Genomic DNA, 25,949 nt, shown 5'->3' on the forward strand with positions numbered 1-25,949 from the left:
GCACTGCACCCCTCTGCCAGGAGGGACCATGGGTCCCCTCCACCTCACCCACAGACCCTTGTTTCCTTGCAGGGAAACACACAGAGAAAGGCTGGGAAGCCTCTTCAGTGTACTCAAAGAAGATCCATTGTCTGGACACAGAGACCATATAGAAACCTATTCCAAAATGCCAATGCAACCATTAGGATGAAAAAATAAGGGAGTAGAGCAGGTACTGAAACATCTGCAATCTAGAGTCATGATTGACTATTGTCCAAAGACACTGAAGTGGCCAGCTATAAAGTGCTACAACACAGTGACAAAAAGAGCCAGCTGAGGTACCAATGGCATGCTGAATGTACCCATGACAGATAAAGAGAGGGTCAGTGCTGGAAGGAGGAATGTCACAATTGTAAGCATGTGGGAGACAGCGAGACAAATGTCAGAAGTGTTTTGGCAGTGGTAGTCAAATATCCAGTGTGGACTGTGGAAGCATTAGTGTGCCTTCCATTACCTTTGCACTAAATGTGCAGGGCTTGGCACTTTCTGGCCATAAAGTTAATTCTGTAGGTACAGAAACAGATGGATAGATAAGCTTCCAGCTGCAGAGCAGTCATCTAAGGGAAAATATGGAAGGAATGTAAATTTGTAAGCAGATCAAATGAGACTACAGAAGATATCTAATCATAGAACCCTTTGGATTGCAAGGTAGACCTAATAGGTCTCTTTCCATACACAAGAATTCTTGATCTGAAGCTTTATTATTATCCTTGTACATAGATATTTTCCTGAAGAATCTTCATTTTGGTTTTCATAATAGGGGTGAATATTGATGCTAACTAGATATTCAATACATTTTGCACTGAAAGATGTTGAATTAGGACAGTCGTTACTTTCACTTGGGCTTTTGTCCATCATGTTTTCTTCCTACAAACAAGTTTTGATTTAAGTGGGGGAACTACAGAGCTGAGGCAGCATCATGCATCTTGTGATCACTTGCTGTGTTGCTCTTTAGAGAAAGAAGACTAATGGAAAGAGTGGTATTGCATAAAAGAGCTGTGTAACCTATAGTCTCAGGTAAATGTGCGCCTGGCAAAATCCAACATGGATGCTTCAAAAGAAGGGCATATTTATTCTCTCATTGAGCCATGAACAATGTATCTCTGGATTTCTATTTTGACCCCTATTATTCCCTGGCCCCACCTTTGTGGTAGTGGCAGAGCTTCAGCTTTGTATATGATACCATGCAATAATATTCAAGTTTGTCATGTTTATTTGGAATAGAGTGCCATCAAAATACAAAGATGTAACCCTGACTTGTTACTCTGACTGTATCTAAATGGAGTGGCCTTAGTCCACCTTGAGAGTGGACAAAACCAGATGAGCAATGAGGTCTCCATTGCTTGCTTTAGTCTCTGCTGCAAGCTCCTTATTGCTCTCCCTAAAAATCACCTTTGTTCATGAGAGTGGTGTGCATAAGGAAGCACCTGCTCTCCTCCCTCACCATTTGAAAGAAGCTCTTTTATGCAATACCACTCTTTCCATTGCTCTGAAATTCCATAGAGAAACCCTCTACTGTTTTTCTTAGTGAGTGCCTTGTTTCATTATGAGGCTGAGACTCTGTTAATAGGACAAATTCAAAATTAAACAAACAGATGAATGAGAAAGAGTTTTAAGGTTTTCACAGTGAAGTGCAAGTGAGCTCAGTCAGAGAGAGAAGTACAACTGGTATGTATTGACTTGCTGGATTGGTGCGTATTTAGCCACATCAACACCCAGCAAAAGTCCCTTATTTTTTGAGATTTCCTTTTTTTTCCTTGAGCAATAATAAATGCAAATGATTATATTTGGAACATATAAGCAGGGTGACATTGAGACAGCTGCATTTGTATGATTTCATCTGCTAAAGAATTTAGCTCATTTTTAAACATAAGGGTTGTTTTAGAACATATCAGCTCAAAGTGTTGTAAATTTAGTACTGTGATATAAATATTATACATATATATGTACAGACATATGCAGCCACTGGGGCTAGGTCCTCCTCCTCTGCCTCCACATTTCCAACTCAACTTATCTGAGCTAGAAAACAGTTCTAGTAGAGTAAGCTTTGCTGGTTTTCCATTCAATTTGTAGCTCTATTCAGACTGACTCTGTAGCTTTATCTTTCTGAGATAGCACATTTTAAAAAAAGGTTTTTGCATATGTTAAAATTATGGCTTCTTCATTGTAGCAGTTCTGGGCAGCATGCGAGGTTTGAGAGGAACAGACCACCCCTCCTGCCTGGCTCTCATTTCAGGCTGCTTCTGGTAAGAAAAGAGTGTGATGCCCAAGATCAGTAAACTGCTTGTGTGCAATGTGTTAACAGGTTTAGATTGTAGGGCCTGCATATGCCTGGTACTTTTCATCCTGTTCAAATTAAAGTGTGTATAAAAACCTGAAGCAACTCACTAGATTTAAATCACTTTGCATGGTCAAGGCCTTAATACCCGAGCTAGTTTTACACAGAAAGTCCTACACAATGATTTGTTATACATAGGGGAATAAAGATTTCTTTCTTATGCTTCAATTTTCACAGGGAATAAAGTTGCATAATTGAGTCTGGGTGGCTTAAACACAGTGCCATAAAACAGAGCATTCCTTGTCATTCTTGCTTTTGGCTTTATCCAAGACAAATAGCATTTAAGTGTGTTATTATGTTATGACTGTTTGGTACCATCTGAAATTTTTTTATGGGCACTCACATCCCTTAATGTAAAGCAAAATTGTACCATACTTATCTGGGTCAGCTTTTGAGTCAAGAACTGAATGTACACAGAGACTGAATTTCCTTCTGGTGTCTCAAGTACGACCTGCTGTGCACTGGATATAACAGTATGTAAAGGAATCCTGTTTTGCTGCTGATACAACTTAGAGACTTTCTGCTTGAATGCTGGTACATTTTACTTTTATTTAATACATAAATCCAATTTTCAGAAGACATTTTGGATTCCTGTGATGATGACAAAAAATGGCTCATGAAATAAAGGGACTTTTAGACACTTGTAGGTGATTAAGTTAGGGGAGATTTTGGGCTCCCTTTCTAGCTGAACAGGTAACTTCATCTTAGTGCAGCCTATGATGATAAGCTGATTAACACATTTGCTCATGAGATTTTCCCTCTCACTGTTTTCTCACACATTGTGTCTCATTTATACAGAAATGGATTGACTTTTTTGAAAACCAGATGAAGATCCCATAGAATATGAATCTATGTTTCCCTATCTGGATGTTCATGACTTGAATACTTCTTAAATTGTGCTGAGCTGAGTGTAGCCAGATGATGAGTAGAACCATATGAACAATGCTTCCATCAGCCCTTTGAAGCAGATAAACCCATGAATAATTCAGCACAGGAGAGTGCCTGGCTCTTCTCTGGTAGCTTCACAATAGGTCACAAGTGACTAAGCTCAGAAGAGGATGTGTCCTCAGTATAATTAGTCTTTCTTTAACACTACTGAATTAGCACTTCTGTTTTATTGTACCCTGAAGGTAAAATGGTTATTAGGTCACAGAACAAGCAAATTATTGCTAAATGCCTTGGGCAGATTACTCAAGAGCTTCTGACTATCACTTTATTAACTACAACTTATGTCATCAGAAAATATTAAGCTACCAAAATCAGTAAAAAAATACAAATGTTACTGTAAAAATCAAAAAACAAGCTACAGGGACAGGAAAGGAATTAGAATTAAGCAGTTGCTCAAGTCTGATGTGCACTATATACATAACACATTGTTCCCTATGTCATAGTTGTTCAAATTGTTTATGTAAGATTTCTGTTTTATTATGAGATTATTAAAAAAATACAATTTGAACATTTAGCTTGAATATAAATAAAAAAAAAATTATAACCCCCTCCTCTTCTCCCCCATTCCTAGGCTCAGTGTTGCTGCACAGAGGTTCTTTCAATTGCACTTAGCTTGTTCTTTACAGAAACCTAAGGTGAGGCAACCAGGGGACTATTTTCCTGGACCAATTTCATAGCTAAATTACCCTCTCTAACCTGGCTTAGAAGTTTTAGAAGGAGATCTTGTGCTTGACTAGTTCTTCCTGATAGTACCTTCCAGGTACAGGGCCCTGAACAGTGGTGCCTTGGCTGGAATCATTAGATGCAGGCTTTTGGGAGCCTTCCAGGAGCTACATCCTAAGGATCCTTATGATGCTGTCCCAGAGGATTATTTTACAACTGATTTTACTGACCTGATATAGTGCAGGTACCTCAGCAGCTGTGTCGGGGTAACTTAGTGGCTCAGTGGGATGCTGGGTTAAAGAGGAGAATGAACAGCACTTGGAAGTGCAATTGGAGCCAAAGTTATCACCTTGGGAAATTAGAGTCTATGTCACTTTGGCACATAGATTTTTGGCCTGAACACTCACAGGTATGTCTCCTGGGCATTTAAGTCTGCCTGCAAGTTCCTCTGAGCCACTGTTACAACATACCCTCTGTCTTCCTCTTCCAGCAGCTGGAAGGGGTGATCAGAGTACTGATGTGGGGGATGGAGGTGCAATAGACTGACCCAGGTGCAAAAATGGTGGGATGGAACCTGCAGACAGCTCAGCAGCAGCCTGTCCCAGATGGATGGACCCACCTGCTTGGATGACTGCAGTATCAGGTTCAGTGGCAGGTGCCTGTCTATCTGATGCTTTGTCTGTGGTAGCCCTACACATGTTACACCAATCAGAGTGAGAAAGTGCTAAAAACTGATGATTGTGACTGAAATGTTCTGTTCATTTTTAGAATCATCAAGAGTGAACAGCCCCAGTTCTGTTGTTGTACTACACCTTTGTGAAGGTGTATGGATGTATTTAACAGGTGTGCATTTTAATATAAATTGTAGCCACAAATATAAATCACAGAAAAAAGACATGGAGTGGTATATTAGCTCATGAGTCAAAGATTCAGCAGAAAGTAATTTCCTAAAATCATTTTATGCTAGAAATAAATAATATTTAAACTTTTAGAGGTACATAAGTAACTTCTCAAAACTTCAGGATTCACAAATAGAATATGGGAGTAAAATATGTTGGGAAGAATCTGAGGACCAAATTTGCTGATAGCTGTATTGCACATTTTGACATGCAACAATCAGCTACCACAAAAATTAGGAAGTTATTTTGTGGCATTTTAGAGCTTTTAAGTAGACAGAGAAATCTACATAAATTATCAAGAATTTCAGAATAAATGCACAGATTTTAAATGCACCTTGGGGTCTTCTTTAATTTTATATGGGGTTTTATTAACAGGCATCAGCTTTCAATCAAAGGGCCTGAGAAGATGAATAAATTGGTAAGGAATGGATTGCATAAAGCTGAACCAATGGCAGCCCAGCAGGGGAGCAATCAGGGAGAGCTTTATAACAATGCAAAAGACAAATTCTCCACATTGCAGATAGCTCAGACCTTGCACATGTCAGACAGATAACTTACAGTATATTTAAGCAATGCTCTTTTTCCCTTGAAGCACTGCACATCCCATAGAACCAGGATTTTAGCTGGGCTTAATTGGTATTGCATTATTTTTGTTAGTGTGTCTAAAAAAGTTGGTTTTTGTTTCTCTAACCAGATCAACTGCCCTTCCAGGTAACCCTCCCCAGCTTATATACTGGCCATGACATTCTGTGGTGTGGAATATCCCTCTGGTTAGTTTGGGTCACATGTCCCAGCTGTGGTCCTTCATAGTCTCTTTACAGACCTCCTCACTGGCAGAGCATGAGACAAGGAACAACAGTCTATGACTCAGGAAAAACATGACTTAGCAAAAACTAAATCATTAGTGTGTTATCAACACCATCCTGCTTCCTAATCTAAAACACAGCACTGTAACAGCTACTGTAATTCTACCCTAACTGAGAGCAGGATAGAAGCTAAAGTGCTGCTATTTGTCTGCAATTAAACTTTTTTTTCCCTACTATGCAGAAGCTTCTGTTTAGAGGAAAAGATGACATAAACCCCTTTTGGATATTTGTTTGACAGCTCAGTGTTAAAGGTACTCTGCTAACCATTTCCTAGGCAGAGATGATGGCAGTATTGGATTTTCTCTCTCTTCAATAGCTGTGAATTAATGACCTGCAAAGACTTATGAATAAAATTGTGGCAATGTGATCTAGTTAAGTAAACTTGGAAGGAAGGTAGGTTGAGAGAGGTTTGTGTTTGGATTTTGGGATCTCCTTTTGTGTATTATACCACCATATTCCATAGTAACAAAGTGTAAGACAGATGTTCCCTATGGTGCTTTTTCTTAGCAGGATGGCATTTTGTTTTGTGAGATCAAGAACCCGGAGCCCAGGAAAAAATAATGGAAAATCCCAATATAAAAACAAATTGCAAATGATTAATTTGAATGAAGCTGCTATGAAGTAAAATCTATCAAATAGTCAAATTTCAATATTCGTTAGTTTGTATCAGAGCAACAGAACTTCTTTGGGTAAGATAAAAGGTAAACAGCTGTAAATCTGTTGCCATGCAGAGACTCGCCAACAGATTCCTGCCTTCCTACCAAAGGGCTGGTGGAAGGGGAAGGACACTGGCCCCACTCTCTTAGGTTAGCCTGGGATTAAACAAAAGGTGTTATGAAACAATAATTGGATGCCACTTGGGTGACATTAGGCAGTGTAACTCCCAGTATTGAGTTTTCATACTGTGCCCAATACAGTTTTAGCAGACTGAAGCATGGCATATTTGTGGATGCAGCAGGTTTTCTATTTGTGTAGTAGTACTATGTGCATATTATTTCATAGAAATGACGGTAGAGCACTGCATTTATATTCTATCTGATCCCTCCAGGGCTGGAAAACCTTACAGCTGTGGACAGTAACTAAAGGTAATGATGAAACCAAGAAGTGATTTTGAGGTAGTAAACGAAAAAAAATTAGACAGAATCTGCACTCAATAACTTATCCTCCTTGAAACATGTTGAAAGATGTGCAGATAAAATGTCAGGGTTAAATTAAGATCTTAGTTATAGATATGGCTCAAAACAAAAAAAAAACATTTTGTGTGAGTGTCCAGAAAAACAGAATCTGATGACTTAAAACCAAGTCTGAACATGATTTCCTATTCTGACTGATCTACAGATATTTCTTTTATCCCTTAAACTCCCTGAACAGAACAAGGACCTTGCAGTGTAATATGTTAACAAAGTTAAGTTGTACAGTACTAGTTGTAGGTTTCCATGGCAATATCTACTAAAACTCTGTGATTTGCCAGCGCTGAAGCTGACAAAAATGAGAGAAAGAGAAACCTGTCTTTCTTATTGCTCCTCTAAGGAAAAAAATTGAGAATTCCATGTTAACCATACACAGTGACAGTTTTTCTTTACAGGTCACACAATGCATTTTCTGCAAAGGTTGTATGTTTCTAGATATCATCTAGGATGGCATGTTTTCAAATTTTCTTAGAATCTTTGGCAAGTGCTCATATTATTGTGAATGGGTAAACTCTGCAATCCACACCAGATTTTAAAGCATGTGGTCACTATTTACTTAGTGGTAACATAAGGTTTCCTTGGGCAGGAATTCCAGTTCCCATTTATGATCAGAGGTTTGTAAGGAACTTACATGTCTAAAAATTCATTATTTCTTTATTGATTAGGATTATGATTGAATTTATTCTTTTACATGGTGGTTAATGAAGACAGAAGACAGAAGAGAGGCAGAAGATTCAATTTGGCTATCTAAGGTGTAGATGAAGTTCAATGAAATTTTGGTGCTTTTTGGGAGATATTTAAAAGCCATGAAATGCAGCTGATGTAGATCAGCAAAGTAAGAGTTTTCTCACATAGCTCCAAGTTGTAAGAAGATGTGCAATTTGTTCTCCATAATTTTTACTATTTTTGACCTTGAAGTGAAATTAAGCATCCTTGTGAGCTCTCCTGAAAATCCTGGATTTGGCAAAATCACAAAGCCATTCTTTCTTGCTGTGACTTCACATTGCTTGTTTTCTCTTCAGCAGAAAATCAACCAAGCAAAACAGACTGGATATAAGAAAAGAATAAAACTTCCTGATGCTTAACCAGACTCACTTAGCAATCACATTCTGAGTGAAAATTCTGCTTGGTTGACTGGGTTTTAAGTTACCCATGTTTTATGTTTTCTCCCTATTAAGTTACCCATTTCTCCCTATTTAAGTTACCCATGTTTTATGATGTCTCCCTATTCCACAGCAGTGGCATTATTTATCTATATTATTTATGGATTAAATATTGCACTCTGAATTCAGCTGTGTTGTCTTTAACCAAAAAGTCTGTTTCAGCTGATGCATTGCATGGGCTATTAGAGAAAACAAAATAACAGTATTCAAAACATTATTTTTTTGCTATGAAGTACTTTGATTTCTACATATTAAAACTATATGAAAGGCTGTAAATTATCCTGAGTTCTACAGATTGTAATTATTATTGTAATTATAATCTTTTTTCTAGGAAGGGATTTTACTGCTCTGGACCAGTCTTTAAACCAACATAATCCACCAAGCACTTAACAGTTTATTAACTCACCAGTGATGCTGAGTTCTGTTATTAGAAATCTTTTATGAGGGCTACTCAGGTCTGATGGGCAAAAGGCTTAATGGGCAAAGGATCAGGCTTGTTCCTGAATTCACTGAAAGAGCTCCCAATCCAAAGGAGGAAACAATGGATAGCTGGCTGTGAGTGTTGCCAGGATATTTCATTCTGAAGTAAAAGCTGTCAGCCTGTTATTCATGTTAATGCCTTGTCTGTAGTGTTTGCTTAGTATTGAAAAATCAGGTTTTAGCCACTTACTGATTTCAATGCAGTGATAGGACATATAATCAATTTCATCTTGCTTGATATTTGGAGCTTCCAGTTTCAGAGGGGAGTATAATATTGGGGCTGATACATAATCTGTAACAACTGGGTATGAAGTTATTACAAGAACAAATTACAGTTATTAATAAATGGTTAACTTAAGCTGCAACTAATCATAGAGCACCCTGAGTTGGAAAGACCCACAAGGATCATCAAAATCCAACTCCTGTCCTTGCACAGAGCAGTCCCAAGAGTCACACCATGTGTCTGAGGGAGTTGTCCAAACTTTTTTTGAATTCTGTCAGGTTTGGTGCTGTGACCACTTCCCTGTGGAGCCTGTTCCAGTGCTCAGCTACCCTCTGGGTGATGAACTTTTTCCTGATATCCAACATAAACCTCCCCTGACTCAGTCTCATGCCCTGTCCTCGAGTCCTGCCACTGGTCAAGAGAGTGAAGAGATTGGTACCTGACACTTTGCTTCCCCTTGTGAGGAAGTTGTAGACCACAATATTTCCCCTCAGCCTCCTCTTCTCCAGGCTGAACAAGCCAAGTCACATTAATCACTCCTCAGCATCGTATTCCCCAGTCTGTCCCCACATCCAGGACTGTCCCAACACAGGTGCAGAAACTGGCACAGTTCTTTGTTCAACTTCCTATGAGGAAGCTGAGGAAAACTGGCCCTAGAAAAGAGCCCTGAAGAATGCCACTGGTCACCAGCCTGATATAAAGCCATTTATTATAGCCCTTTGCATCAAAACCATGAGCCAATTTCTCAACTATTTTATGATGTGTCTATCTATTTTTTACTAATGTTTACGTAACATTTAGAATGCCATTGTATCTTTTAATTTCTGTCATATGAGTAAAATTATAACCATTCTTCTGCATCCTGTGCAAGTTTACTAAGGACAACTAGAGAACACTGCTTGAATTATTCATGCTTTTAATGAAATGTGGTCATATATTTCTAGCTTTGGACTGTTAAATGGACTGAATCCTTCCCAAATAATTCTTTTATTTAAAAAAATGAACATGAGGATAGAATATACAGATTCAGGCTGACAGACACAAAATGTTTTACTTAAGTTTTATGCCTCAAAATTTGTCAGGTATTTGTTGAAGAAAATTGCATTTTCTAGAAAGAAAAATATTCTACTAAATACTCCACCACCTGCCTCATGATGGCTAACTTATAGGCAACAGCTTATTTTTTTAAGTAGATATTATTAGGAGCTACTGTACAAAATGAGCATTTTTAAAATATTAAATAGAATAGGTTTTCACTGGTATAGTTTTGTGTAACAGGGAAGTTCTGCAGTACTTTTTTTTTTTGAGTCAGAAAAAAAAGAGGAAAAAGTCTTCCTGGCTTGCACCAGACTGTTTATGTTCTTGACTGACAAAGTAAAATGACATCTAGCAGGAATTTCAGAAAACCGGGCAAATCCTGTGCCTCAGAAATGTGTGATTTATGTGGGGAAGCAAAGAGTGAGGAGTCTGTGTGCAGTATGAGCTTTCACAGGAAGTATACAATGAAAACCCAGGCTGCTTGCATTCATTAAAGAGCTCAAACTGCTTTTCACAGGACAGAAATCCTTTTCCCAAATTGTGTAGTTCATAAAAAATGTATCTTAATTATCAAACTAATGAAAGATGATCTTATTATCATCTGCTAATGACCATGCCCTCCTACACTGACACAACAGACACCTGTTGGAGAAGTTTCTGTTATAGGTTTTCATTAAATATTTTTAAACACTCACTATATTGCACTCCTATAAATACATATTTTGTAAAATGTTTAAATTCTAGTGGCATTCCATGAGAGAGAAAATCTATTTGACTCATTATTCTGATGGGAAGTAAGCGCAAAATGTTTGTCAGTGGGCCAAAATTAGCTACAATTAAAATATGGATAGGGAAATCTCCATGGGTATATGGATAGTTGAATAAAAAAGCTATCCAAACCATTTGCACTCCAGCACATAAGTAAATTACTACCTGTTGGGGTCATGAAGAAAATTGTTTCAGAGGCATCTTATTTCAAAATTGTCTGACAGTTGTTAAGAACTAGACTACTTACATTTTCCCTGCTAGTAGTTTTTCAAGTTTATACTATCTTCCCTGTCTCCACTATAAAATTTTTCTTGTCTCATGTAAATATGTCTATGTGAACAGCACACAGTTGCTCAAGGGAGGTGCTAAGAGTTAGTGATGAAAAGGCATATTGTTATTTTTAATACTATTATTCTGATGGGAAAAAAAGCAGCAAAATATTTGTTAGTAGGCCAACTATTTTCTATTACTAAACATGGCTTATAAGAAAAAAAATGCCTTATAAAGCCATTGAAAGGATTTCTTCAAGTATCTGAAGACTGAGTATGGTACTGAATCCACATTCTCCGTAAAATAGCTTTCACTGTGGTCGGCTTCATACTTACTTATATATACTTAAGTATTTTGGATGCAAGGACTTTAAAATCCTTAATGTTCTGTTCCTGTACCCATGAGAGTCAATATTTCCTTTAGCTCCAGTTGCACAGAAACAGTATCTAACAGGTTAAATCTTGTAATCAAAATATAGGTAGTTTGTCAGCATTTAGGCTGCTTTTGACAGTGGGACAGGCTTGAACAATGAAATGTCAAGAAAAGAGAGGGGACAGAGATGTAAACAAATGCAAAGATTCTTAGCTCTTTTCTTTGGCACTAAAAATTAGGCTGCACAGTCTGTAAGATTTTTCTACTTGCAGACTCCAAGCATTTTGAAACTGTCTCACACAGGTGTGTCCAGGATGCTTAGGCTGAGAATGTTCCAGGTAACACCTGGCTTCATTGGAACACATTTTTTTTCTATGTGAAACAGCTAAATTTGTTCGCTTAACAAGCAGATTTACCAGCAAATAGATTAGACATGGCTTTCACTCCTAATCAGTAACATGACAGCTTCTTAAGCAGACTCCTGTTCACCTATTTGGTGTTCTGTTTGAAGGAACTTGCCAATCACTATTAAGGTGTCTTAATGAGTTTAACTTGAAAAATCAGCTGCTGTGCTGCAGATATCCATCCATCAATTTGCTCCTGCACTTTCCATCAGGCATGCTTGACTGTATGGTTATTTATCTGCTAGGGCAGTAAAACTGTCCCAACTTCTCATATATTCTGATGGGCATTTAAGAGACCATAATTTAGAATTATAGAGCTATAAATTCATCTTCCTTCATTGTTTAATAAGCAGACCCTAACTTGATATGATATATTCTTCATTGTTTGTAGATCTCATGTCTTTCTGTTATATCCATCTATCCATGTTGTTCTGGCCAAAGATAATAAGACCTTACCATAGAGAGAGACTTTATTCAGAAAAATAATTTATTCCAGTGGCTAAAGACAAAGTAATATTATAACCTATATTTACCACTGGACAATTTGTATAGACATGGCGTGAAGTGAAAATGTAATGATTTGGAAAAAAAATGAAATGTGAAATAGTGAATAATGTTTCAAGTGGAAGGACCTCTTAAGTAGACAGCAGGGAATTTTTTCTGTGAAACTTTGCAAAATCCGAATCTTGGATAATTCTACTTTTCTGTCAACTATACTGAAATAGAGTAGTGGGAAAAAAAGCCCCATAGAAAAAAGTTGTACAGTGTCATTAAAAACAGTCTAAAAAGAAGGGAAAAAGATACACAGAAGTTCATTATCTTAACTTGAATTCCCTTTGATTAATTTGTAAAGATGTCAATTATTTTCTGTAAAGCTCAGTTATGTATATCATATGTATGATTCTGGTCTAAGTGACTCCTAAGTCAATTGAAACTTTTGTAAATCTGTCACTGTGCATCCAAAACACAGATCTCCCTTCTGTAAGGAATACATAAGTGAAGGAAGGGTGTAGTCATGTTGTGTAATTATGGTGCAGTGGAGACATGACCCCAGAGTAAGAGAATTCGTAATCACCTAAAAGATGGACTGTACTTCTCAAAACCCAAATGCATATAAAAAGGGTCAGGAAAAGACCACAAAAGAAATGTTAGAAACACAAAAATCTCCTCAGTAAGGAGGCATGTTGTCTATTCAACAGCTGCAGAAAACAAAAGAAATAAGGTAATATAAAAGAATGAAATCGGAGTCAGTGAAATAATCTTCCTGATTTCTTTCTCAAGGAGAAAAACAAATGAAAACTAGTGAAAATTATTATGCAAATAGATGTGAAGTGCTTTTTAAGATGAATATTAATTGTTGGTGCCATTAGTATTAATTGTTGGTGCCATTAGACATGATTGAGATGAAGCTTGAAGGAGGTTTCAGAAAAGAATTACACATTTATATGAATAACAAACACACAGAATGAAATTAAAATAACTGGGGCCTATTAGGTTCTTCTTATTCAATATCATGCATCTACCACATATGCTAGAACTAAACTTAGATCTATATCATACTATAATGCAGTAACAAACAACAAGAATTATACTTCTTCACTTAATGGACCCAAGAAGGCCTAAAAGGAATTATAAATGATTGACATATATAAAAGTTGTTATATGCAACAAGACCATGTGGGGCAAGCAGCCTGTACTAGTATGAAAGCCAAGTAAAAATTCTTAGAATTCTGTTTCACGTCCTGACAAGAATAAAGATTAAACAGACTGCAGAAAATCACACTACAAATAATTGAACAGCTTCTTCTCAGAAAATAATATCTTCCTAGAGAGACAATTTGCTTGGTAATTAACAGAATATTTTGCTATAAAATAGAAATTTCATGCTGTAAGTCATTACCTCCTAGGAGCAGTTTTACCCTGGCTGCTGACTGAAATGGCATTTTCTGAAGGCAACCATCCCAAGGCTGCCAAATTCTTTCACTGCAATTCATGAAGCCAATGCAGCACCTCTACTTGCATATCCCATCAAAAAGATATGAACCCTATTGGTGAAGGATAGGAAAGTGTGTGGGGAAGGGGAAAGGAGAAAGAGAGTATGGGGGTGTGTATGTGTGCATGTGTGTGTGTTCACTCATGCCATGGGATATGGCTCTTAGAAAGTGTGAAGAGCTACTTCCAGGCCACATGGGCTAGAAGAAGGGGTAAAAAATTTTCTGGAAAAAAAGAAGGAAAGAGGAGATAAAAAAAGCAAAAGGGACTAGACAGCTGATCCCTACTTCATTTTTGGACCAGGTACAGTTTTCCTTTGTGTCACTACAATTATCTGCTGGCTTAGATAGAAGGGCATCTGCAAAGGTCTGCTTTTTCCTGGCTCAGGGAAATAGTTACCATTCATAATTAGAGATGACAAGCTAGACTATACAGACCCCATGATTTGTTTACTCTTTTGTGCAAATAATACTTAAGACGCTGCTAAACAGCCAGCTGAATTAATTTTGCCCAACCCAAAAACATCCCAAGGGAATTCACCTGTCATATCTCTACCCACATCTCAGTGGCTCAACCAGCACCACGGAGGAGTTGTGTCTCTTACTGCCTTGCAATGGCTATGATGTAGTTATTGCCAATTTCACACTACATGTGATGGATGGGAATCAATTAAAATACTGTATTCGAGACAACAGGATGTTTACTTGGAATAATTTTTTTGATTTAGTAAATGGTAGAACTAATAAAAGAAATTGCTTCTATCAGCATTCACAATAGTTTAAAACTTATTGAGCACAGCCAGACAAGTGTTTAGTTATCTGGAGGAAAAAGCTTGAGCAATGGGCTGGAAAAGCAAGGTCTTTTAAAATATGCCCATTTTTAAGATTTAGTTTCAGTTTCTTCTTTCCCTCCTCCTTGTCAAGTAATTAAAGTTCTTGGCTTGTTTCAAAATGGCTTAGAATAAATTTCATTTTGTTAAGCACGTCAATTTTTCAGCTAGGAAAAAAAAAGACCATTAGGAATTTGCATTATCCATTACAGCCCCCTTCATGATCTGAAATTTATATGGGAAATGCTAATTGGACATTCATCATAATAAAGATAATGATTTCTGTAGTCTCCACAGTGATAATTAAGATGAAAGATGAAAATAATGCAAAGCGAACATTATATTCTTTATTTGCTGTGAATGGAGAATGGAAAATTAATTCTGTCCTTGTCTGCAGGGTAGGGGTCCAGACAGGGATAGAGGGGGACATGTACAAGAAGTTGTTTTACCTAAGACATCTGAATTTGCTCAGGGGTTGTGCTGATTTTACTCCAGTACTCAGATGAAGAAGGCTGATACTGAGTGTAACTGCTTCTTACTATTGGGAGCTGTCCTGAAGACAGATGTGACTAATGAGGTTTTGTTCATTATGCTCCACTGCACTGTGCTTGCCTTCTTTTGCTTTCCAAACAATGTGTGCTCCCAGTTCTTTAAGGGGAAGAGTCATCTTCCATGATGTGGAGTTCTAAGTGCATGCAGTGCCAGAATCAGGCCTTGTAAGTTTACTGGTCAGAATACTCATTGCCACATCTACATGCATCTGTTTTGAGATTAGAACTAAGCCAGTAAAACAAAGTTCTGTGAAATAGAAAGAATCTTACACAAAAATCTTTCTCTTATATTTTGTTTTACTCCTTCTACAAAAGAGATTTGGTGAATCAAATCCAAGATTGAGATTGTTGACTGTTATTTTTTCTGAAGCTGGAATGAACTTAAACTGTCAGCTTGAAGTCTCTGGTGAACCCACACAGCACCCAAGAAAATCCAATATCAGTAATTATCCATTCAGAAGGCCAGTGTGGCTCTGGATAGGTGTCATTTGTCAGGGGCTTGCTGGATACATATTTTTCAGGAAGGATTTATGGCTTCTAGGTGCCTCTGTGGGCTTCTGCTCCTGAAAAGAGGGTTGGACAGCAGAGACTACTCTGAGCCTTGGCGGAGCCACAGATTGGTTCAGGCTGGCAGGCACTGTGTAGTGCTGGGCTGAGAGCACTGTGCTGCAGGCCCCAGGGAAACTGGCAGTCTGGAAGCAGGTGGCCAAGGCTGGACCCACCAGGCACCTTCACAAATTATCTAGTCCTGTTGTCACTGAGGGCTAATGCAAATGAGCCCCAAAAAGAGCTGGAATGACAATGCCTGGTCTGACAAGGGTTGCTCCAGCTGGTGGCTTCCCATTGCAGTAGGATGAATAAAATTTGGGGAATAGAGGTCTGTTATTCATTCCTAGTTTTGGAGAGTGAGATCTATGGATAATGGTATTGTTCAATAATCCATAAAAATATTTTACATGTGCCCAGAAACATGGAATGCAAGACAAACAATTGCATGTGCAGAAAGACAGACCATGGAATTTGGCTAAAAGCTCATTGTGTATACACTGGCACACGGTTATAAGGAGGAGACTGTACCATTTTTCTTTCCAAATGGAAAAAACCAGAGAGACAATTCAAGTAATAGTGCAACTTGTCTTAATAGCTACTGGTTTTAAGCCATTTCAGTAGCATCCTACAGCTTTATGAGGCCATAATCTGGCTCCTGAAAGGAAGAACGTTGAAGACAAGTAAGATAGTGAAAAACAAGCACTATGCCTAGTGTGAAAAACTTCACATGGGGCTGTGCAAATAATTGACTTCTTGGTTTGCTTGCTGAATTATAAGGGAGAGGGGAAAGGTGGACCAGCAGCCGTGAGAACAGAAAATCAATTTACTTGCTTGTTGATCCAATTGGATCAACACAAAATGAATGAACAGAAGAATAAAATTTCTTAGATGATTTTCCTCAAATACTGCTTAAAAAACAACAAAAAATTTCCTCCTTTTGGAGGTATTCCACACTACAGAAAAGTTTTGACTAGATAACAAAGGGCATGGCATGAGTGGTTATGACATTAATCTTTGATGGAGCCATTTTAGCAGCTGCCTCTCTGCTGATGGCCTTCTGTTATCAAAAGCACAATGGAACAACTTCAGAAAAACAAGTTCTTCTGAGCTTCAAACCACTGGTCAGAACAAATACACTACCATCTTCTGGAGTTTAAAAAGCTGCCACTGAAATGGTTTCCATGTTTGGAGAATATCTGTGTGGGGCTATTTATTTAGTGATACTGCTTTTTGCTGAAGAAACCAGCATATTTTCTGTACATATAGTAGGGGAGAAAGTTGCAGATAATTAATTTTATTCTTGAATTGAAGCATTTCCTAGATTACAATCATATTTAGAAGGAATGGGAAATTGAGGGCCCAAGAGATAGATTTTTCAGAAAGTCCTTAGGTGCTTTAAATGTCTTAGTTCAGAGGTCTTGTCTGGAACTACTCTGATTTGGCCATAATAAGATGCCTGTCTAGAATTTTTAATATGAGACTCAATGAATTCCTGCATCAACCTGAACTTTCTTTTTTAGCTTGCTCATGCTCAAAGTTGATCTATCTTGAGCTTTCATATGCAACTCAATGTCAAGCAGGACTTCTGATAAATCATGAATGTTGAAAGCATTCGAAAAATTCTCCTGCTTCCTTTTTCGTGGTCAAATTTTTCATCCATTCCTGGACCCCCAGAGAGTCCAAGCAGAAGAAGCAAGTGCCAGACATTTCACAAACTCTTTTTCCCAGGAGGTTTCTTGACCCATTGCAATAGGCTTAAGAGAATAAAATTACTGTGATGAACTAGAATAAGAACTCGGATCCAAATCCTGCTTTTCATGGTGCTTGAGCCACTAAGTTGAATAATTGTTTTTCTGATGGTTTAATGCTTTATGGAAGACATGGCAATTATCCACAATTTTTACAGATATTCAGAGTATCTTTCATTTAATAAAGATACTTTAGCTTTTCACACACATTTTAAAGCATTGTTCATTCTGTTTAAAACAGGGTACAAAGTTTAAAACTGACAGCTAATTCAAAGTGTGTATAATTAATTGCTCATGAAAAGTAAAGCCTGCATGATCATGTCTAGGGATGGCTGCTCTCTGCCATCCCATGCCATGTTCATGGAAAGCTCTAAAGTGATCACACTAGAAATAAATAATTATCAAATCAGAGGTGCACAGAGTGGTTCACAGGTGATGTTTACCTTCTCAGAGTTTATCTTCTTTATACTGCTTCTCTCTTTTTTTGTTTTTCTTCTCCCTCTAATCTACATAGCAATGCACACACCATTTACAAAAGGTTGATCCTTTCTAAAGGGAATATCTTGTAAACCAAGACAGTAAAGGAATGTAAAAAGATTCCACAGAAATTCCATTTTCATGTGTTTGATTTTAAAGTGCAGCAGAGATCTAGAAAAGGAGACATGATTTCCAAGCCTCTGCCTGTGTCATCTCAGCCTTTGATTTCCTCAATTCTAATGGACTGAGTAATCTTAGGCTTTGTTTGCATTGGTATAAAAAGTTCTGAATTTCATGATCAGGCACATCAGGGAGCAAGTCTTAAACTATCACATGATTATCCATCAACCCATGTGCACTTGCACGCACACATACATACACGCACGTGCGTGCACACACACACACACAAAATAGCTTTTTAAAATTTATATAACTGCAGTTTTGGGATTATGCCCTGGTCAATTCCTAATGATGACTTAATTTTCTGCTATTCTGAGGTTATGGAAATTGATCTTGAAATAACCAACAAATCTAAAATTGTTTGGAACCCAAGAAGGTGAGGAGCCTTGTTTGCAGATAGCAAGTAGTTTATTCTGCTAAGTGTCTCCTTAAAGGTACTATACAATGTCACTGGATTGAAGAATTACCTAATTTTGAAAGGAACTAGTATGATTCATTGGTGCTGCTATTTTAAGTGGTATGGCACAGCATCCTGCAAGATGCAGATCCTAGGATAGAGCTTACAAAAGGTTTGTTCCTAGCCTACATCTGACATATATTGCAAGACTTCATCAAATTCAGTATTTTCTAGAATAAGAGGTAGATAAAAAAACATACTTTATTGAATTAGCATGGTGTGTGAGGAAAAAATGAGGATGCATCTTTAATCTTAACACATTTGCTCTACATAACTGAGAATTCTTGTGTATTAAGGTAGTGTTTGTGGAGAACCATATCACAGCTAGATGTGTTCATAGGTTAATACTCACCTCCTTCACAGTAGGGTTACCAGCAACCTTAAGAAGAAAGGCAGAAGGGGGAGTGACAGTGCTTTCATGGAACTGGCTGCAAAATAGATTGCAAGCAGGCAAGCAGGGAATTTTAAAGAGATTGAAAGATACTGTGGAATAAATAGGATATGAAAACCTTACTATGTGTCAGGATTTTTTCACAATAGTTGCTGTAAAGACAGTTTCTCTTTTGGGAAAACTCACAGCTGTGGAAGCATTTGTAACAGTATCAGGAACATTTTTTCTTAAGCAGTACTGTCTTGCAGCAGACGTTCATCAGATCCTGTTAGATAACTAGAATCAGGCAGGCAGTATTTGACTGAGGAGGCCCAGAAAGAGCATTTACAGCTGAATGGATGTTAGAAATCTGTAGGTGGCATTTTCCTTCTGGCACAGAATCAGCTGAGTGGTAGAAAAGTTGTTGTACCTTAACAAAGTCTACAAGGGCTCTCATTACAGACAGTGCACTCAATTTGTGGGTGGATAATTGTACCATGCCAAATTTCACTTTGGGTAATTCAGGTGAGTCTATTCAGCTTTATTTGGGGTTTTCAATGTTCTCCTTTGCTTCCCTTTCTATGAAGCTTTCCAGCTTTCCTTTGGGTTCCTATGGGCACCCTCCAGTAGTGGGTTTGCCATAGCAAACAAAATAATAATTATTAATTTTATTAAGTTTATAAACATAACCTAGGCCCTATGTAGACCGTGGTGGTATAAACATAGCTTTGAAGCAACTGCTTAAATATAAATGGTGAGGTGGAGATTTTCCAACTATTAAGGAAGGTGACAAAGGCCTTGCATTTTTCTGATAGTGTCCATTAAAGGGCATTGTTCTCCTGTGGTTACAGGCCCATACATATTGTATTCACTGCTCTATAAACATGCATACAAAATACAAACACCAGAGGATTATAGTATAATTAGAAGAATCTTTGTGTACCTGTTTGATTCATGTAGAATCTGTTTCCAGTCATTGATTCAGACAGAATTCGCTGAGCTGCCTCCTGAGGATGAATAACAAAACTCATGTTTCAGGAACCAGTGTTTCATGTAACTAAGAAATGATTTTGAAAGAGGCTGAATGAAGAGTTGATGACAGGAAAATGGAAATCCAGGTGACAAAAACCTTTAGTGTGTATAAGCTGGATTCTGCTGCCTTCAGCTAAAGTTTTAGTGTTCAGTCTTTGTTAAAAACTAGATTGCTTGCTCCTAAGAGAGAAAATTTTCCCATTCTCCTCTCAGTGACACTTGAGTTTACTGCTTCCAGCTAAATAGCTAATTGCTCTTCTCAAAATAATAAAACATGCATTGGCCAAAGACAGGCTTTACTGACAAAGAAGACAGGAAGAATGGGCTTGTTATTAAAATTTCATATGGAATCATTATAAAGAATATATATAGATTTATAATTTATTTATGTGCTTACTTCTAAGCTAAAGTATTGCAACTAACCTTTACTTGGGTTTGAACTGGGAAAAAAATACTGATGTATTTTCTTTTTGAAAATCTTTGCAGTCTCATGGCAAGTGTTTTTTTTCCTTTTCTATGTTCTTTCACTTTTTCTCAAAATCACAAGGTGCTTCCTTCAGTTCTCAAATGAAAAGTTTGAGCATTTCTTTTAAAAAAACATCTCTCAGCAGGACTTTCACTTCAAATACTGTAATTTCTGCTGTGACTCACTGTGTTCAGCTTTGCTAAACATAGCTAACACAGTAATCCTGGGGCTGGAAACCATGTCCTAAGCCAGGGAGCTGGCTTTGATGCCTCCAAGCTGCTCCAGCCCAGTCATCTTGACTAGACAGTTCCCAATGTAATTAGGCTGCACCTTAAGCTGGGTGACCTAGGACTGATGGAAGCACATATACTCCAAATCTCCATGCCTAAATGGGTGATGTCTACTGGAGTCCTTATACAGAGTTAGTCCTCAGTACAAAGAGAATCATGTTACTGGCCGCAAATTACTTAAACTGGAAATTCCTATTCTTTTTAGGCACTATCTTATGTTTCACTCAATAGATAGTAGAATTCACTGTGGTTCAGAAACCCAAAACATGATCTATGCCTCCCTTGAAGTTCAGGGTAATATATTTGTCAGTCCTTAAGTGACTGAATCTGGCACTATGACATGAATGATATGCCTGTGGTTAAGAAAATATTCAGAATACATTCCTAAAGCAACAAGGCAACTTCTAGCTCAGCTTTGATAAAATATATCATGCCATTCAGTTTTCATACTCCTATGAGCTAGCATTCCCTCTATATCTGCAGATTACTTATATGGTCTTCATTGCTTTAGCATTTTGGTGCTATGAGATATGCACATTATAATATGCAAAACTTTAATGAGTAACTTCTTGTCTAGAGAATTAATGGGAATTCCAGATAGATGAGATTAATAGTTCTTACAGGCTGAGTGGCTCAAGTGACTTTAAACAGGATGTAGAGCTGGCTGCTCATTCAAATTCAGCCTGGGTGAGTGGTTTCCAATATTCTTCCTTTGACAAATGAGGAACTGGACTGGCTGCTGTGAAAGGAACAGGGTGAAAAGTCAAAAAGTTACTGGGACTTGGCATGAAGGAGCCAAGATTTAGCAAAAGAGGCTGCAGGGAGTTTCACATGAAAGTGAGAATTATGGTGTGGGTGGCAGTCACTGGTGACCTTCTGGGCTGGGGTAGCAAGGTGTTGTATAAGCCCCCTCTGAGCCAATAGGTCTGGGTAGGGGGAGCTGGAATGGATGCAGCAAGACACTGTGCAGGTCAATTTGAGGTGCACAGGCAGAGTGGTATGTGGGGAGTTAATATAAAACCTTCCTAACATGCTGCTGGCTTACTGCCAGCAATATTAAATCCTTGACTTTCTGCTCACAATATACACTCAGGATGAAATTTATGAACACATTGCTCAGAAAAGAGTCCCTGATCCCCACACAAGCTGTACATTTCTTTTGGCATCTTAGTTTCTTTCAGTGCTTAATCACTCTTCACCTCCCTTGTCTTTATCTGCAAAGTCTTTTCAGCAGCTGAAAGAATATGGTTCTTAATACTTTAAATGAAGTATTTACATTTACATTTTGGTGTAAATTTAGTATTGTTTGCTTTTTCCCCCCTTTTTTCTTTTGGCTTTTTTTTTTTCAGTGAGATGTCATCACCTCTTGGATTTTAGATTATAAAATGCAAGGAGGTTTTTGTGTGAATCGAGGAAGGATGAAATGTGGGTTGACAAAATTGTACTATGAAATTGAGGATTGCAAGAGGTTGTTTAACATTTTTACTCACATGTTTTTCATGGCTCTTTTTATATTCAGTTCCATATTTATATATAGCCTTCATGCTTTTCATCATGCACATTTTGATATTGTCAATTTCAAAAATCAGAAAACATATTTATCTTTTATAAAAAATTTAAATTGTGAAATTGTGCACAGTAAGTGCACACCTACACAATGAAGAGTTTTACCTGTACATATAAAAAGATTGAGAGAATTTTATTAATTTCAGTGCTGCCTTCAGGACTAAAAAGAATTTAAAAATGATATGCAGAAGCAAGCAGTCCTATCTTCTCAAAAGTCACCGATGTCCAAAGGAGATAATAAGGGCTCAGCTGCAGCCACTCAGTGCTGGGACACCCTTTGGCTTCCCTGAGGCACTTGGAGCAGTGGATGGAGACTACCATCAGCTGGCCATGGGAAATGTTCCCACACACAGTCATAGGATAAGAGCATGTTTTTCTTCTAACTTAGATGAGAGGGAAGCCTGATGCATACTACACATTTTGGGAAATGCAAAGAGGGATGCAGGAAAGACAGACAAAACACTATGTATGTGTATAGGTAGACTTGCAAAAGTTGACAGGTGGAAAATCAGCATTACAGCTGGCTACTTCCAGCTTTGACAACATATGAAGATGGAATGGAGTGGGCTTCAGAAGGATTTTTATTTTTCTAATTTCACATGGACAACAACATGAATTTGAGCTTGCTAATAATCACAACTTTGTGCACAACTATGCACAAAATGTGCATAGCGAAAAGATGAGACGATATTATTTTGAGCTTGTTAAATGTTTGCCCAAGCAACCAGCAGACCTTTGAGTCAGCTTGGTGTCCCAGAGATGTCATGAAGGTCCTTTACAGGTATTAGGTCCTTTTTCTATTGATGAGAAGGTAAGACTAGAATCTAAAACACTTTCTTTTGAAACACTCACCCAGTTCTAACTGAGGGCAGGTTGTATAAGGAAGGTTTGCTCTACTTCCATTCTGTAAGTAGTAGTCTTTATCTTCATCCAGAACTGTCAACCTTTATCCTCCATGAATGCTACATGAGCTTAAAGAAAGCATTTTTAAAAGTATTTGTTTATTATTTATTTACACATATATATACTTTCCATCCCATGAGAATGACCTGCAAATAATAGATCAAAACATGAGAGCATGTTGGAACATGTTTGAGCTGAAGCTATGGGTATGCTTCAGAGAGATGACAAAGTTTCTCATTTATAGAGTTCCTTTCATAACATAAAATTAACTATTTATATGGTTGATATTGTTTTATACAAAATTATGGGCTTTAAGCTTATTGTGATCATGCAAGATTGAGATGCTTCACGCAGAATAAAAAGTTTTGGGAAAATGATGGCAGTGCTGAGCAACAGTCTTAAATATATTCTAGTCGTTAGGGCCAAGTGAGTGAATGAAATAGGGAGCAGCATTATACCATTCTAGAAATCTATGCTGCAGTTGTGTGGTTGCAGCTCTGTTCTGCTCATCTTAAAAAGTATATAATAAAAATAGAAAAGATTTGGAAAATGGTCAGGATTTGTTTTCAAATGATGAGTGACTGTGAGTCCATGATTTCTTTGAGCCTGGAAAAGAGGTGACTTGAGGTCTATGAAACCGTGAGTGTCACAGAGATGGTGAACACAGGCCAGTTTGCCTTGTCTTCCAAGAGGTGTTCTAAGAGTTGTCTTGTTGATGTACCAGTGGCAGGTTCCAAACTCTCCAATGAAAGCGGTTCTTCCTGTGATGGAGATGTAAACTTTGGAAATAAAACTCTATTCAGATGTGAGAAACAATCTTCCTTATTTCTTTTACCTTTACCTTCTCTGTAACTTTGGACATTATATAAAAGACTAGGCTGGGAGCTGATAGCTCCCAACTGGCTTGCTGGAGTGATTTCTCTAGAGCAGCAAGGACTCAGTAGTAAAAAACCCAAAACTAACCCAAATAAAATCCATCAGGCCACACTTCCCTATAAAACAGACTGAAAGCAACTAAAGCTAATTGACTAGCCACTACAACTCACATTGTTAAGTTCAAGAATGCCGTTCAGACACAATAGATCTCATATTTGTTAGTCCAGGAAGAGAGGAATGGGATGAATTCTTTGTAGCTGTTGTTTCATACACTACTCCTTAGGCAATGAGAGCTTTATTGCTGAGACTACTGACACTAGATCAGATCTTTGGGAAAAAAACCCAAAAACCTACAAACATTTTATTTTGTGAATTATTACAGCTGTGGAATGAATCCCTGCTGCTCTCTTGAGTAAACTGGGGCTGACTAATGTCTGCAGCCACAAGGAAGGAAGGTTTTGTAATCTACACTCTCTCTCAGAAGATACAATTCCAATCGCCATACTAAATCACAGGGAGCATTGCTTCTTGTCGAAAGTCTGAGATTAAGGCAACAACAATTTCCTTTTCTTAACTCTGTTTCTTGTTCTTTGTCCATCTGTCTTTAAACAAACAGGCAAGCAAAACCAAATAAAGCTGAAGCAAAATAAATAAAAAAACAACAAAACCTTTCCAGGATGATCTTCTCCAGACCAACACTGCATTTCAGAAGTGTCTTTTTTTAGGATCTTGAATGGAATGAAATTTTACAAAAAGACACTTTATGCAAGAAATCTGTGTCAAATTAATGGTCGTTGCTCATAGCCCATTTTAAGACAAGGCTGAAGAGACTGATGTTTTACTCTTCAAAAAACAGGACGACTGTTTTTAGCATTTGTATTAGAGCATCTTTAGTTGTACAAAGTTGTAAAGTGCTGATGAGAACTGATCCTACCCAGTGGAGGGTGGCAGAAAGGGGCCCTGCCCTCCCAAGGCTCCTGTCACCTCAGCCACCTTCTGCTGAGGTTTTCTCTATTAATTTCTGCCATCCTTCTTCAGGCATGAGGAGGTATTGGTTAGTCTTCTGTGGTGCACAAACAATCAGGAATAAATTAGCTTTCCACAGCAAATAAAATTCAATTGTTTCTCTCCAAAGAGCAAAACCAATGCATTTTTTGAGTTATCATTTTAGTTAACATAAAGTCAGCTTTCTGGCTGTTTTTTCATAAAGTCATGCACAGCAAACAGCCATGCTGCTCTGCAGTCCTTTGTCCTTGACTACACTGTAACCCCTTTCCTTCAATTCTCCCAGCCCCTGCAATTGCTGGTGCAAGCCTTCTTGTAACTAGAACAAGAGAAAAACTAGATCAGAGTTACAGTAAGTAAGCATTTTAACCACAGCACTCCCTAAACCAAACACTTCTCAGTCACATGAAACCCATTTGTGTTGCAGGTGATCTTAGCAATGATGGGGTGGTGTCAACAACAGCAATGAGAGAACAAGGCAACTTGTCTAGACAGGCTCCTTTTCAGAGCACACTTCTCTTATACTTCGCTTTCACAGACCCACACCTTAACTTGGAAACTGGTCACACCTTGAAATATACATGGGATTGTTGTAAAGGGACCTTTATTCCTGAAGGCCTCTGTATTTCTCAGGTTATGAACGTTTTTGCAGCACTGTTGGACATGGAGGTCTTATAGAAGCTGAGGTCACATTTTGCTGGATGGTTTATGGACCCTTGTAAAAAACATACATATACAGACTTAAACGTGTGTTTGTGGTTTATGATTATAAAAAAGACTATTATAGACTGTATTTTGTTAGACTCTCTTGATAACAAGAAAAATGGACAATTTTGCAATACACAAACCTTTTTTTTTCATTAGAACAAAAGCAATGAACTTCAGAGAACAAGCTGGGATCAGTGACTCTAACGTAATTTAATTATGCTAATCAGATTGAGAATTGGAGGGAAAAGGTGACTGGTATCCATGGAAGGAAAGGTCCTAGCAAAGAGAG

The sequence above is a fragment of the Agelaius tricolor genome, unplaced genomic scaffold (genome assembly GCF_023055355.1).
Source record: "Agelaius tricolor isolate 1412-34295 unplaced genomic scaffold, bAgeTri1.0.p SCAF_5, whole genome shotgun sequence".
Classification (NCBI taxonomy): domain Eukaryota; kingdom Metazoa; phylum Chordata; class Aves; order Passeriformes; family Icteridae; genus Agelaius; species Agelaius tricolor.